The sequence below is a fragment of the Coenobita brevimanus genome, chromosome 78 (genome assembly GCF_032717465.1).
Source record: "Coenobita brevimanus isolate Jiangsu-jjx chromosome 78, ASM3271746v2, whole genome shotgun sequence".
Taxonomy (NCBI): Eukaryota; Metazoa; Arthropoda; class Malacostraca; order Decapoda; family Coenobitidae; genus Coenobita; species Coenobita brevimanus.
In genome coordinates, this window is record NC_137031.1 from 1,499,936 (window position 1) to 1,511,498 (window position 11,563).

Genomic DNA, 11,563 nt, shown 5'->3' on the forward strand with positions numbered 1-11,563 from the left:
AAAAGTTCTAATCCCCCAAATGCTCTAATCCCCCAAAAAGCTACAATCCCTCCAAAAAGCTCTAATCCCACCAAAAAGCTCTTAATCCCCCAAAAGCTCTAATCCCCCCAAAAGCTCAAATCCCCCCAAAGCCCTAATCCCCACAAAAAGCTCTAATCCCCACAAAAAGCTCTAATCCCCCAAAAGCTCTAATCCTCCAAAAAGCTCTAATCCCTCAAAAAAGCTCTAATCCCTCAAAAAAAAGCTCTAATCCCCCCAAAGCCCTAATCCCAAAAGCTCTAATCTCCGCAAGAAAGCTCTAATCCCCCAAAAGCTCTAATCCCCCCAAAAGCTCTAATCCCCCCAAAAGCTCTAAATCCCCAAAAGCTCTAATCCCCCCAAACTCTAATCCCCCAAAAAACCCTAATCCCCCCGAAAGCTCTAATCCCCCCGAAAGCTCTAATCCCCCAAAAAGCTCTAATCCCCCCAAAAAACTCTAATCCCCCAAAAGCTCTAATCCCCCCAAAAGCTCTAATCCCCCCAAAAGCTCTAATCCCCGAAACTGAACATTCTATGGGGTCAAACTCCAGGAGACTGAGAGAGAGAGAGAGAGAGAGAGAGAGCAAACCAAAACACAATGGCACAGAAGAAAACACACACACACACACACACACACACACACACACACACACACACACACACACACACACACACACACACACACACACACACACACACTTTCCTCTCTGTCTGCCTTCCAACGTATCCATCCATATTGCTAGGATAAATATTTTCCCCAGAACAGCTCACTTTCTCTCTCTCTCTCTCTCTCTCTCAAAATAGCCAAATACCTTTCCTTCCTCATGAGATTTACCTCAAAATCAACAATCGAAGCCTTTAGTATTTTTAAGGTTCTATCTGTCTATCTATTGCCTGACGCCTTAATCCTGTAAGGGGTGGCCACAAACAAATTGCCTCCATGTCGCCCTGTCCCCCGCCATTTCACTGCCCTGTTCCCAGCTCACACGCCCCTCCCTCATATACTTCTCCACTCCATCCCTCCATCCCATTCTTGGCCTCCCCCTCCCTCTCCCCCCCTCCACCTCACTCACATACACCTTCCTCGTCAGTCTCTCGCTCTCCATCCTCTCCACATGGCCAAACCACCTCAATGTGTTTCTCCTAACGCTTCCTATCACATTCACGAAAATAATATGTAATACACCAAGGCTTTGTGTACATGTAATAGTACTTTAAATACACGCGTTTAAAAATCCGAAAATATTTGACATTCCATTTATCTATAGCCAGACGCCATAATCCCGTAAGGGGTGGCCGTTTGTCTTTGAGTTTGTTGTTTTACGGGGAGGGGCACTAACCCTCCACCAACCCACTTGTTGACACGTAGGGAACAGGTATGGGTTGGTTATATGGTTACCACCCAGCGTTGTAAATGGTTTCCTAGCTTCCAGGAAACCATTAGGCTTGTCACTCAATGTAAAGCCACCTGTAAAGGAAAGAAGAGTAATAAAAACCGACAGGAAAGATGGGAGCAATAGGAAGAGAGGAAGGCAGGCACAGAAAAAGAATGATAAAGGTGAAGGATGAAGGAGGCCGCACTACATGAAGTGAGTGGATGATGGTCGCCACCACCTACCACAAACATTCCATTCATCCCTACTATAATTTGTTGTTTTTAAGTTTTACACTTTTTACCTGCACAAGCGTCGGTGTAAGACTGCAGTAAGAGGCGGGAATTGTATCACTGCAGGTGGGATTGGGAGAGTGGGAGGGATTAGAGCTATGATGAGAGAGAGAGAGAGAGAGAGAGAGAGAGAGAGAGAGAGAGAGCCCAGGTGAGTTAGTACGTATGTTAAACATCACCTTAAAACATTTATAAGTAAAACAACACACATATTAATAAAGATTTCGGCTTTATCATTAGCAACAGAGAGAGAGAGAGAGAGAGAGAGAGAGAGACCCTATGTGAGTTAGTAGATAAGTTAAACATCATTGTAAAATATATATAAGTAAAAAACCAAAACACATTAATAAAAGTCTAAGCTTTATCATTAGCAACAGTACAGTAGTCGAATGTACAATACTGAGAACAACAACAACAATTTCCTCCTGCCTATGACCTCCAGTCTTTCAAACGCAGTGTGTCCAGGCATCTCAAAATGATCGGATCTTGAATTTGGCTCTCTATTGTATTTTGTTTTTCTCTTGGAGGGAACTGTTACTGCGGGCTCATGGCCTTTGGTTCCTTCTTCCTCGCATAAAAAAAAAAAACTCCGCTCGCTTCACAACGCGGGTGGTAAGAACAACAACTACTAAAAAAACTACAAAATAACTACAAATAACTAGAAATAACGACAAAATAACTACAAAAATAACAAAACATCTACAAATAACTACATAAATAACTACAAAAACAACTACAAAAATAATAACAACAACTACTACTACAAAAATAACACCAGTAAGAAGGACAATAACAGCAAACCAACCAAAGTAACATTAATATGAATACGAATAACAGCTGAATATATGAACTTATATTGCTGAATAATGAATAACAGCAATTTATTACACACACACACACACACACACACACACACACACACACACACACACACACGTTAAAACGATCAGCACACTTAGACGCGTTTAATTCGCGCACATGAAATGTTAGTTCAGACACGCACACATGTACGTAAAAATATACATGTTCACTATGTTCACTTACGTAGACAAAATACTTACACGTGACTGTGTAACCCATACCAACCCTGACACCCACAACACACACAGTCATATACACACATGAACGTACTGTACAAAAATATGTAGTCATAATCAAACTCATGTGGACGTACACATGAACGTAAAAAATATGTAGTCAGGAAAATCAAACTCATGTTGTACACATGAACGTAAAGATTTAATGTACACATGCAAATTAACTTGCCCGCACACACACACACACGCACACATTTAGGTTATCAAATGTAAAGGTGATAATCAAGTGGTTAGCACAGTGATCTACTTTACGAAAAGACGTGAGTTCGATTGCAGCTGATACAGCAATGTCATAGGGTGTACAGGTGGTGGCCAAGTGGTTATGTGGGCTGCTGTCCCAAAAGACTGCAGTTCGATGCTATAGGTGGTGCAGGGAACACTTTGATGGTCTGAATGTGGTTATAACAGCTGGTGGTCAAGTGGTTACAGAAGTGGACTGCTATCCAAAACGACTGTGGTTCGATGCTATAGGTGGTGCAGGGAACAGTTTGAATGTGGTTAGATGAGACTTTAGTGATGCTGTCCAAGATGCAGCGAGGAGTGATAAAAATACCCTGGCTAAAACCAGGACATCAGTCCTAAGTGAGACAGCTGCAGCATGTATTCAGTATGGACGGTGGGTATAAGTGCCGCAATGGTGTGTGCCACGTTGGAGCACAGCTGGTACTCAGGAAAAGGAATGACGGGTGTGGTGGTAGTTTTGTCTCACTGTACCACATAAAAATGATTCCAGTGGACGCGGGCAGGTGCGGCCAAATGTATGAGTTACAGTGATAAACAACTGCCATCCGAAACCAGCCGCACCAGCAACCATTTGGTGTGGACGCTCGCCAAGTCCAATTTTTAAAAATACCCTGACGGTTACGGGAATACAGCGGAAATGACGTCATGGTAGTGGAGGCCCATGACAAGTGAAATAATACAATTTGTTTATATATATCCTGGCTGGCCTCAAGCGTCCTAACACCTCTTCCTTAGTGACTTATTTAGCACATTATATATATATCCTGGCTGGCCTCAAGCGTCCTAACACCTCTTCCTTAGTGACTTATTTAGCACATTATATATATCCTGGCTGGCCTCAAGCGTCCTAACACCTCTTCCTTAGTGACTTATTTAGCACATTATATATATCCTGGCTGGCCTCAAGCGTCCTAACACCTCTTCCTTAGTGACTTATTTAGCACATTATATATATCCTGGCTGGCCTCAAGCGTCCTAACACCTCTTCCTTAGTGACTTATTTAGCACATTATATATATCCTGGCTGGCCTCAAGCGTCCTAACACCTCTTCCTTAGTGATTTATTCAGCACATTATATATATCCTGGCTGGCTTCAAGCGTCGTAACACCTCTTCCTTTGTGATTTATTCAGCACATTATACATATCCTGGCTGACCTTAAGCGTCGTAACACCTCTTCCTTTGTGACTTATTCAGCACATTATATATATCCTGGCTGACCTTAAGCGTCGTAACACCTCATCCTTAGCGATTTATTTAGCACATGATATATATCCCGGCTGACCTCAAGCGCCGTAACACCTCTTCCTTAGTGATTTACTTAGCACTTTATATATATCCTGGCTGACCTCAGGGGATTTTATTCACCTCAATAAATACACACTTGAGCAGAAGGGAGTTGGTATCGTATTCCAAGTGCCTTTGTAGATGTAACACACCTTCCTTAGCGATTTATTCATTACACCTCAGTGGCCAGTACTATGTCGCTGATGAAACCGTGCAGCTACGATAGAAAGAGCACAGTATAGTATGTCCAGGTGCAGCATACAGAATAATTCGCAAAAGGACAGGCGCTAGGATGACTTAGGCCACCTCATTATCCTCTTTCACGTTACTGATGCTTTACGTACATATTCTATCTATCTATCTATCTATCTATCTATAGCCCGACGCCCTAATCCCGCAAAGGGTGGCCGCAGACAAAACGCCTCCAAGTCGCTCTGTCACCCACTATTTGACTACCCTCCCCCCAACTCACTCCCCTCTCCCTCATATACCTCTCAACTCCATCCCTTCACCTCATCCACGTACATATTAATCCCTCCACGTACATATTAATCCCTCCACGTACATATTAATCCCTCCACGTACATATTAATCCCTCCACGTACATAGTAATCTCTCCACGTACATATTAATCCCTCCACGTACATAGTAATCCCTCCACGTACATAGTAATCCCTCCACGTACATAGTAATAGCATACCAAACGCATCCACGATTATTAATGGTGTCATAGGCAAAATAAATCGCAAAAGAAAGGGAGCTACGAAGCCTCTTACGTCACCTTGCCTTGAGCAGGAGACTAGAGGGAAAAATCATGCGCTTGATAGAAAGGTGTATTGTAGGGAATGTATCTATCAGCCAGTCTATCTATCTATCTATCTGTCATCCAGCTGCCTATGTCTATCTTTCTGCCAGTCTATCAATCCGTCTGTCTATATCTATCTATCCATCTATCAATCGGCAGACGGTTTAATCTTGTAATGGGTGACCACAAAAAAATCGCCTCCACGTCACCCTGTCCTCTGCCATCTCTCCAACACACCTTCTCCTCTCTCATATACTTCCCCACCTCAACCCACCACCTCATCCTCGGTCTCCCCCTCCCACCTCCATTTCACTCTCTCTCTCTTACAGTATAATTAGTGCTTGGAATAATTACACTCACTATAGATTTTATTGTTTATTTTGAATTATTTTAATGTTAATGTTTATTATTATATTTACCTGCACGTCGTCTTGCATTCGGAGCTACCTGTCTTTCTATCTATCTACCCATTTATCTATCTATATATCTATCTGGCCATCCATCTATCTACCTATTTACCTATCTATATATCTATCTGGTCATATCTACCTATTTACCTATCTAAATATCTATGTCATCTACCTATCTATCTATCTACCTATCTGTCTATCTCTCTGGTCATCTATCTATCTATCTACCTATTTACCAATCTATATATCTATCTGTTCATCTATCTATCGATCTAGCTATCTATTTATCTGGTCATCTGTCTATCTATCTACCTATTTTCCTATCTGTCTGTCTATCACCATTTCTCAGCCTGTGTGTGTGTGTGTGTGTGTGTGTGTGTGTGTGTGTGTGTGTGTGTGTGTCTCTCTCTCTCTCTCTCTCTCTCTCTCCACTCCGGTAATGCTAGCCTATCTCATATACTCAAGGAATAATCACCCTTACGTATTACTTCGTTAAGGCTCAGTTTGCCTACGATAAAATCTTGGCGTAAGATATAGTGGCCAGCGTAAGATAAGGCAGTGTCGTAAGTAAGGCTTAGGAAGGTTAGTGAGAGAGAGAGAGAGAGAGAGAGAGAGAGAGAGAGAGAGAGAGAGAGAGAGAGAGAGACCAAGGATCACTGTCTCTATACAACCTGGCTAACCCCGCCTCCTGTGAGGGGTAGTGTCAGGACGTGCTTGTGTATAAATGGTGTTTTTCTGAGGCTTTCCTGTGTTTTAATTTCTTTACACCGAATGTCATATCCTAAGTACATTATATTTGTCTATAGCGAAACTGTACTGTACTATCTACTACATCCTCCCTCTCTCTCTCTCTCTCTCTCTCTGTTTGTCTGTCTGACTGTATGCCTCTGTCTGTCTGTCTGTCTGTGTCTCTGTCTGTCTGTGTGTGTGTGTGTCTGTCTCTCTCTCGTTATTTTTTACCTTTTCAACTCTTCATACTTCACAGTCATTCCCTCCCCCTCCCCCCCCCTCTCTCTCTCTCTCTCTAAACTACATGACCAAAACACAGGTTCAGTACTTTGTAAAGAGAAACTGGAGACAAAACACTAATTATTATCAATTTCTCTATTTATTTATTTATTTATTTACAGAGTTGGGTTTATTGAAATGGTGGATTAATGTGACACTGTTTGTGTTCCTTCTGATGTTGGTTATGGGAGAGGGATTTATGTATGCATAGTAACATCTCTGTATCTATCTACCTGTTGATCTATCTAGGTAACTTTCTGCTATTCTTTTACCTCTATCTTTTTATGTACGTAGGTATATATATATCTATGTATGTATCTGTATCTGACGTCTGGGCACACACGCACACACACACACACACATTAAACATTAAATTATTTTAGGCATAGGAGATAATCCGTGTACACAAGATTGCTTACACATACATACACAGTCAACGTACACATAGGCATACACGGGAAGAAAATACATGTTTTGTAGTACAGCAAAAGAAGAATATCCCTTACCAAGAAAATAATGTATAATTAGCAATAAGAACAAGATTTTATTGTCTTTATTAATACTTACATCAGTGATAATATTTTCATTACAATAATAACTGTAATACTACTAATGATGAAGTACAGTATTTTTATGGAGATAAAAACGTTATACAAAAACGGTCTATAAATCTGTCTTTCTGCCTGTCTGTCTATCTATCTATCTATTTATCTATCTGTGTGCAATCAACCATCAAATTATCAATCAATATATAGACCACATCGTATTATCATCATTTATCATCTAATCCTGTGTTGCCCCATGAGGAGCATAGGAGTACGGGGCTAGGCAAGTTGGTCCTGACATTTAAGACGTCTGGCCAGCCTCACTCATCCATGAGTGGCATTACGTGGTAAAAAAAAACCAACCATCCCTTGGATATAAATCCACACAGGCTCAGTCCGATTGGAGCGCCTTAATTACCCACTAAACCACCAGAAGCCACAATTTGGTTATATGGTTACCACCCAGCGTAGTAAATGGTTTTCTGGTGTACAGGAAACCATTTGGCTTGTCACTCAGTGTACAGTCTCCTGTAGACAGAAAAAGAGGAAAGGATGAAGGAAAGAAAGACAGAGGAGAAGAGAAAGAAGGAGGGGAGAGAAGAAAGGGCAGTTGCCTAAGAGCGGCACTACATCAAGTGAGTGGATGGTGAGCGCCCCCACCTACCACTAACACCATATTTAATATCAAAATTTATAAATTCATCTACTTAATTGATTCACCTATATTTGTCAACCTACCAACCTCTCTATCTATCCATATCTATCCGTCTGTTTATCTATCCAGCTCCCCATCTATCAATGTATAAATAAACCACAGCCAACACTCACTGACGAACCAAAATAGCCACACATCAACCCAGCACTGATAAGCCACAACACTAACCCCTCACCTTCATAACTCATATATTAAGTCCTTTTCTTTCACTTCTCCAGGTGACTAAAAATTAATTGGAAATGTGGCACTCAGGTAGACAGACAGATGACAGAGAAGCATAATATCCCCACACAAAATACTGAATCTGTCTTTACTGAAGGAATTCGCAATCAAGTAAATAAAGGAATAAAATAAATAATAAACAAATTGAACCCAGTGGACCAAAGGCTGAAGCTGTAAATTCTCCTGAGGTCCACTGGCAACTGAAGGACGTTTGTCTGGCCAGGCAGGTGAGCAGCCCGGTAATATCAGTGCCACCACGTGAAGGCGTCCCTAGCCACTATCTGAAGTACTAAGTACATACAGCAAAATATTAACGTGGTACATAGAGGATAAAATAGTATCGAAGAAGTGCCAGGGAGCTCCTATGTCCATCAAAATACTACCTTAAATCACCCTAAAAAAATGTGCACAAAAGAAAAATAGTGCGTGTGTGTGTGTGTGTGTGTGTGTGTGTGTGTGTGTGTGTGTGTGTGTGTGTTTCTACTCGATGTATGCTTGTATGTATAATCTTATGTATGTGTCGTTTTTTGTATGCATTCGGTATTTGTACACCTGTGTCTGTGTGTTATAAGTATGTGTACATTTGTGCATGCAGTACATACATACATACATATACACAAGGCCAACACCTTGTGAATTATTTTAGGGATAAATAAGAAGTTTGCAAAGGAACAGCAAAATGTGACCAATAAGACAAGAGAAAAATTAATACATAAAGTTATAAAAACGCATAAAAAATCAGATGTGACAATATATAATAACATATGTGCATCGATGTGACAAATTAATGTAATGAGAAGTGGAAGAATTAGGAAATGTATACTAAAAATAAAATAATATAATAACAATAAATGTTAGAATGACAATTAAGAGAATGTTGTACCCTGCTGAATATATAACACAAAACAAGATATAACAAAAAAAAGAAAAAGAGGAGAAATATTGGATGAGTTAGAAAACAGTGGAAAATAAAAAGAACGAATTTTCGCAATGGCCCATAACCTCCATTGTGTGACCGTCAGAACTGTGGGACGGAGACTGGTAAAAGAAGAGCAGAGAGAGAGAGAGAGAGAGAGCAAAGTACAACTTTCTCCTACTGTCTCTCAACATACACACACAGATACGTCCGCATATATATATATATATATATATATATATATATATATATATATATATATATATATATATATATATATATATATATATATTCCACGGTAGGGACACACTAAACAACAACTCTCAGTATTCCCACCCAACAATTTCTGATTAAATTACTTTACAGTAAATTATTCAGGACTGCCTTTTTTACGGTTAATTCTGTTTATAATGCTGTCCTTTGAGGATTGCAGTTTGCTTTTTTTTTTTTTTTTTTTTACAGTGTTTTGTTAATTCATTCTTTTTTACAGATTCTTACATTATAATATTATGGCCCATGGTTGCTGCGCGTAAACCTTTGTGGTAAACGTACAAGGTATGCCACCTTTCGCCTACCGGTTCATAGACGCTTAGCTCACTCAACAAAACTGGGTGGCTATTCCATAATTAATATCTGAAGAACACTAATTCGTCCTCTCCATAAGATTACAAGTTTCAAAACATTAAAAACCAAAATCTTTAGTAACTAGAGTGGCACACAGTGGAGCGCCTCTCTCCGAGAATGGTAACGTCATTTCCAAATCACTCTTCATAATGAGTTAGGATTTCTCATCACTGATTAGGGTTTCACAAAGAGTGTTTTTCCGATCCAGAATCTGTAATACGATCCGGATTGGTCCCAAAAGTTAATCTATTGTTCCCTGGGATATGGGCTATCAACACACGAAATTTGGTACAAATATCTCTGGTTTTTGAGTAATCCTAACAGACAAACTAACAAACATCGGTCCCAAAAGTTAATCGATTGTTCCCTGGATATGGGCCACCTACCCAGCAACTTTGGTCCAAATCTTTCCTCCAGTTTTTGTGTAAACCTGCTAACGAACAATCCAACAAACAAACAAATGAAACTGCCATAGGCTGAGCGCTTGCCGGATGAATCCAGCGTGTGGGCAGTCATGTGTCTGCTTAGTTTTCACCAGCGTGTAGGCAGTCATGTGTCTGCTTAGTTTTCACCAGCGTGTGGGCAGTCATGTGTCTGCTTAGTTTTCACCAGCGTGTGGGCAGTCATGTCTGCTTAGTTTTCACCAGCGTGTGGGCAGTCATGTCTGCTTAGTTTTCACCAGCGTGTGGGCAGTCATGTGTCTGCTTAGTTTTCACCAGCGTGTGGGCAGTCATGTGTCTGCTTAGTTTTCACCAGCGTGTGGGCAGTCATGTGTCTGCTTAGTTTTCACCAGCGTGTGGGCAGTCATGTGTCTGCTTAGTTTTCACCAGCGTGTGGGCAGTCATGTGTCTGCTTAGTTTTCACCAGCGTGTGGGCAGTCATGTGTCTGCTTAGTTTTCACCAGCGTGTGGGCAGTCATGTGTCTGCTTAGTTTTCACCAGCGTGTAGGCAGTCATGTGTCTGCTTAGTTTTCACCAGCGTGTAGGCAGTCATGTGTCTGCTTAGTTTTCACCAGCGTGTAGGCAGTCATGTCTGCTTAGTTTTCACCAGCGTGTAGGCAGTCATGTCTGCTTAGTTTTCACCAGCGTGTGGGCAGTCATGTGTCTGCTTAGTTTTCACCAGCGTGTGGGCAGTCATGTGTCTGCTTAGTTTTCACCAGCGTGTGGGCAGTCATTTGTCTGCTTAGTTTTCACCAGCGTGTGGGCAGTCATTTGGCAAATTTATCGCCCTTACTGTGACGCACAGGATGGGTTTAGGAAGCTAAAAATTGCATTGCGCCAGACGTGTCTCTCCATTTTCGTCAGAAAAAAAAAAAAAGAAAAATCGACTTTCGAAACTTAAAAAAACGGTGTCTGTGCTGGCCACTGGGTCCCGACGATTTCCGGACCCACGGCCATTGAGGGGGTTCAACCCCCCACCCAGCCCAGGGACTTTGACCGATTTTGATGAAAAACAATAGGCTTCCAGGGTTTATGGATATCTACCAATTTTTTTTTTTTTTTTGAATGATTGGCACAAAGTTGTGACCTGCAGACTGCAGACAACCAAACAAACAGACAGACAAAGATACGGAACTGACCAACTTGCTTCCGGCAGTCAACAAACAGCAGTGAAAGTATACTCTCCCTGTTGGAGAATAAAACCCCGTCAACTGGACATTACTGCTGTTGATGTAGCTAGAGTTTATAATGAAGATGCACAGAATGATTGATAATATGATAATCATGCAAACAACACAATTAAGTGTCTATCTATTCCCAGACGGCTTAATCTCGGAAGGGGTGGCCAAAACTGAATCGTCTCCGCCATCGGGCTGCCCTTTCTCCGACTCTCACCTCTCCCTTAATACTGCTCATTCCCACCCCTTCATCTCATTCACGGTCTCTGCTTCCCTCTGCCACTTGACTCACATACACTCTCCTAATCAGGTCTTACTAACCAGTCTCTCCTCATAGCCAAATAAAACTACAAACCGTGTAAATGGTAATTAAAAATGCCGGTAATAAA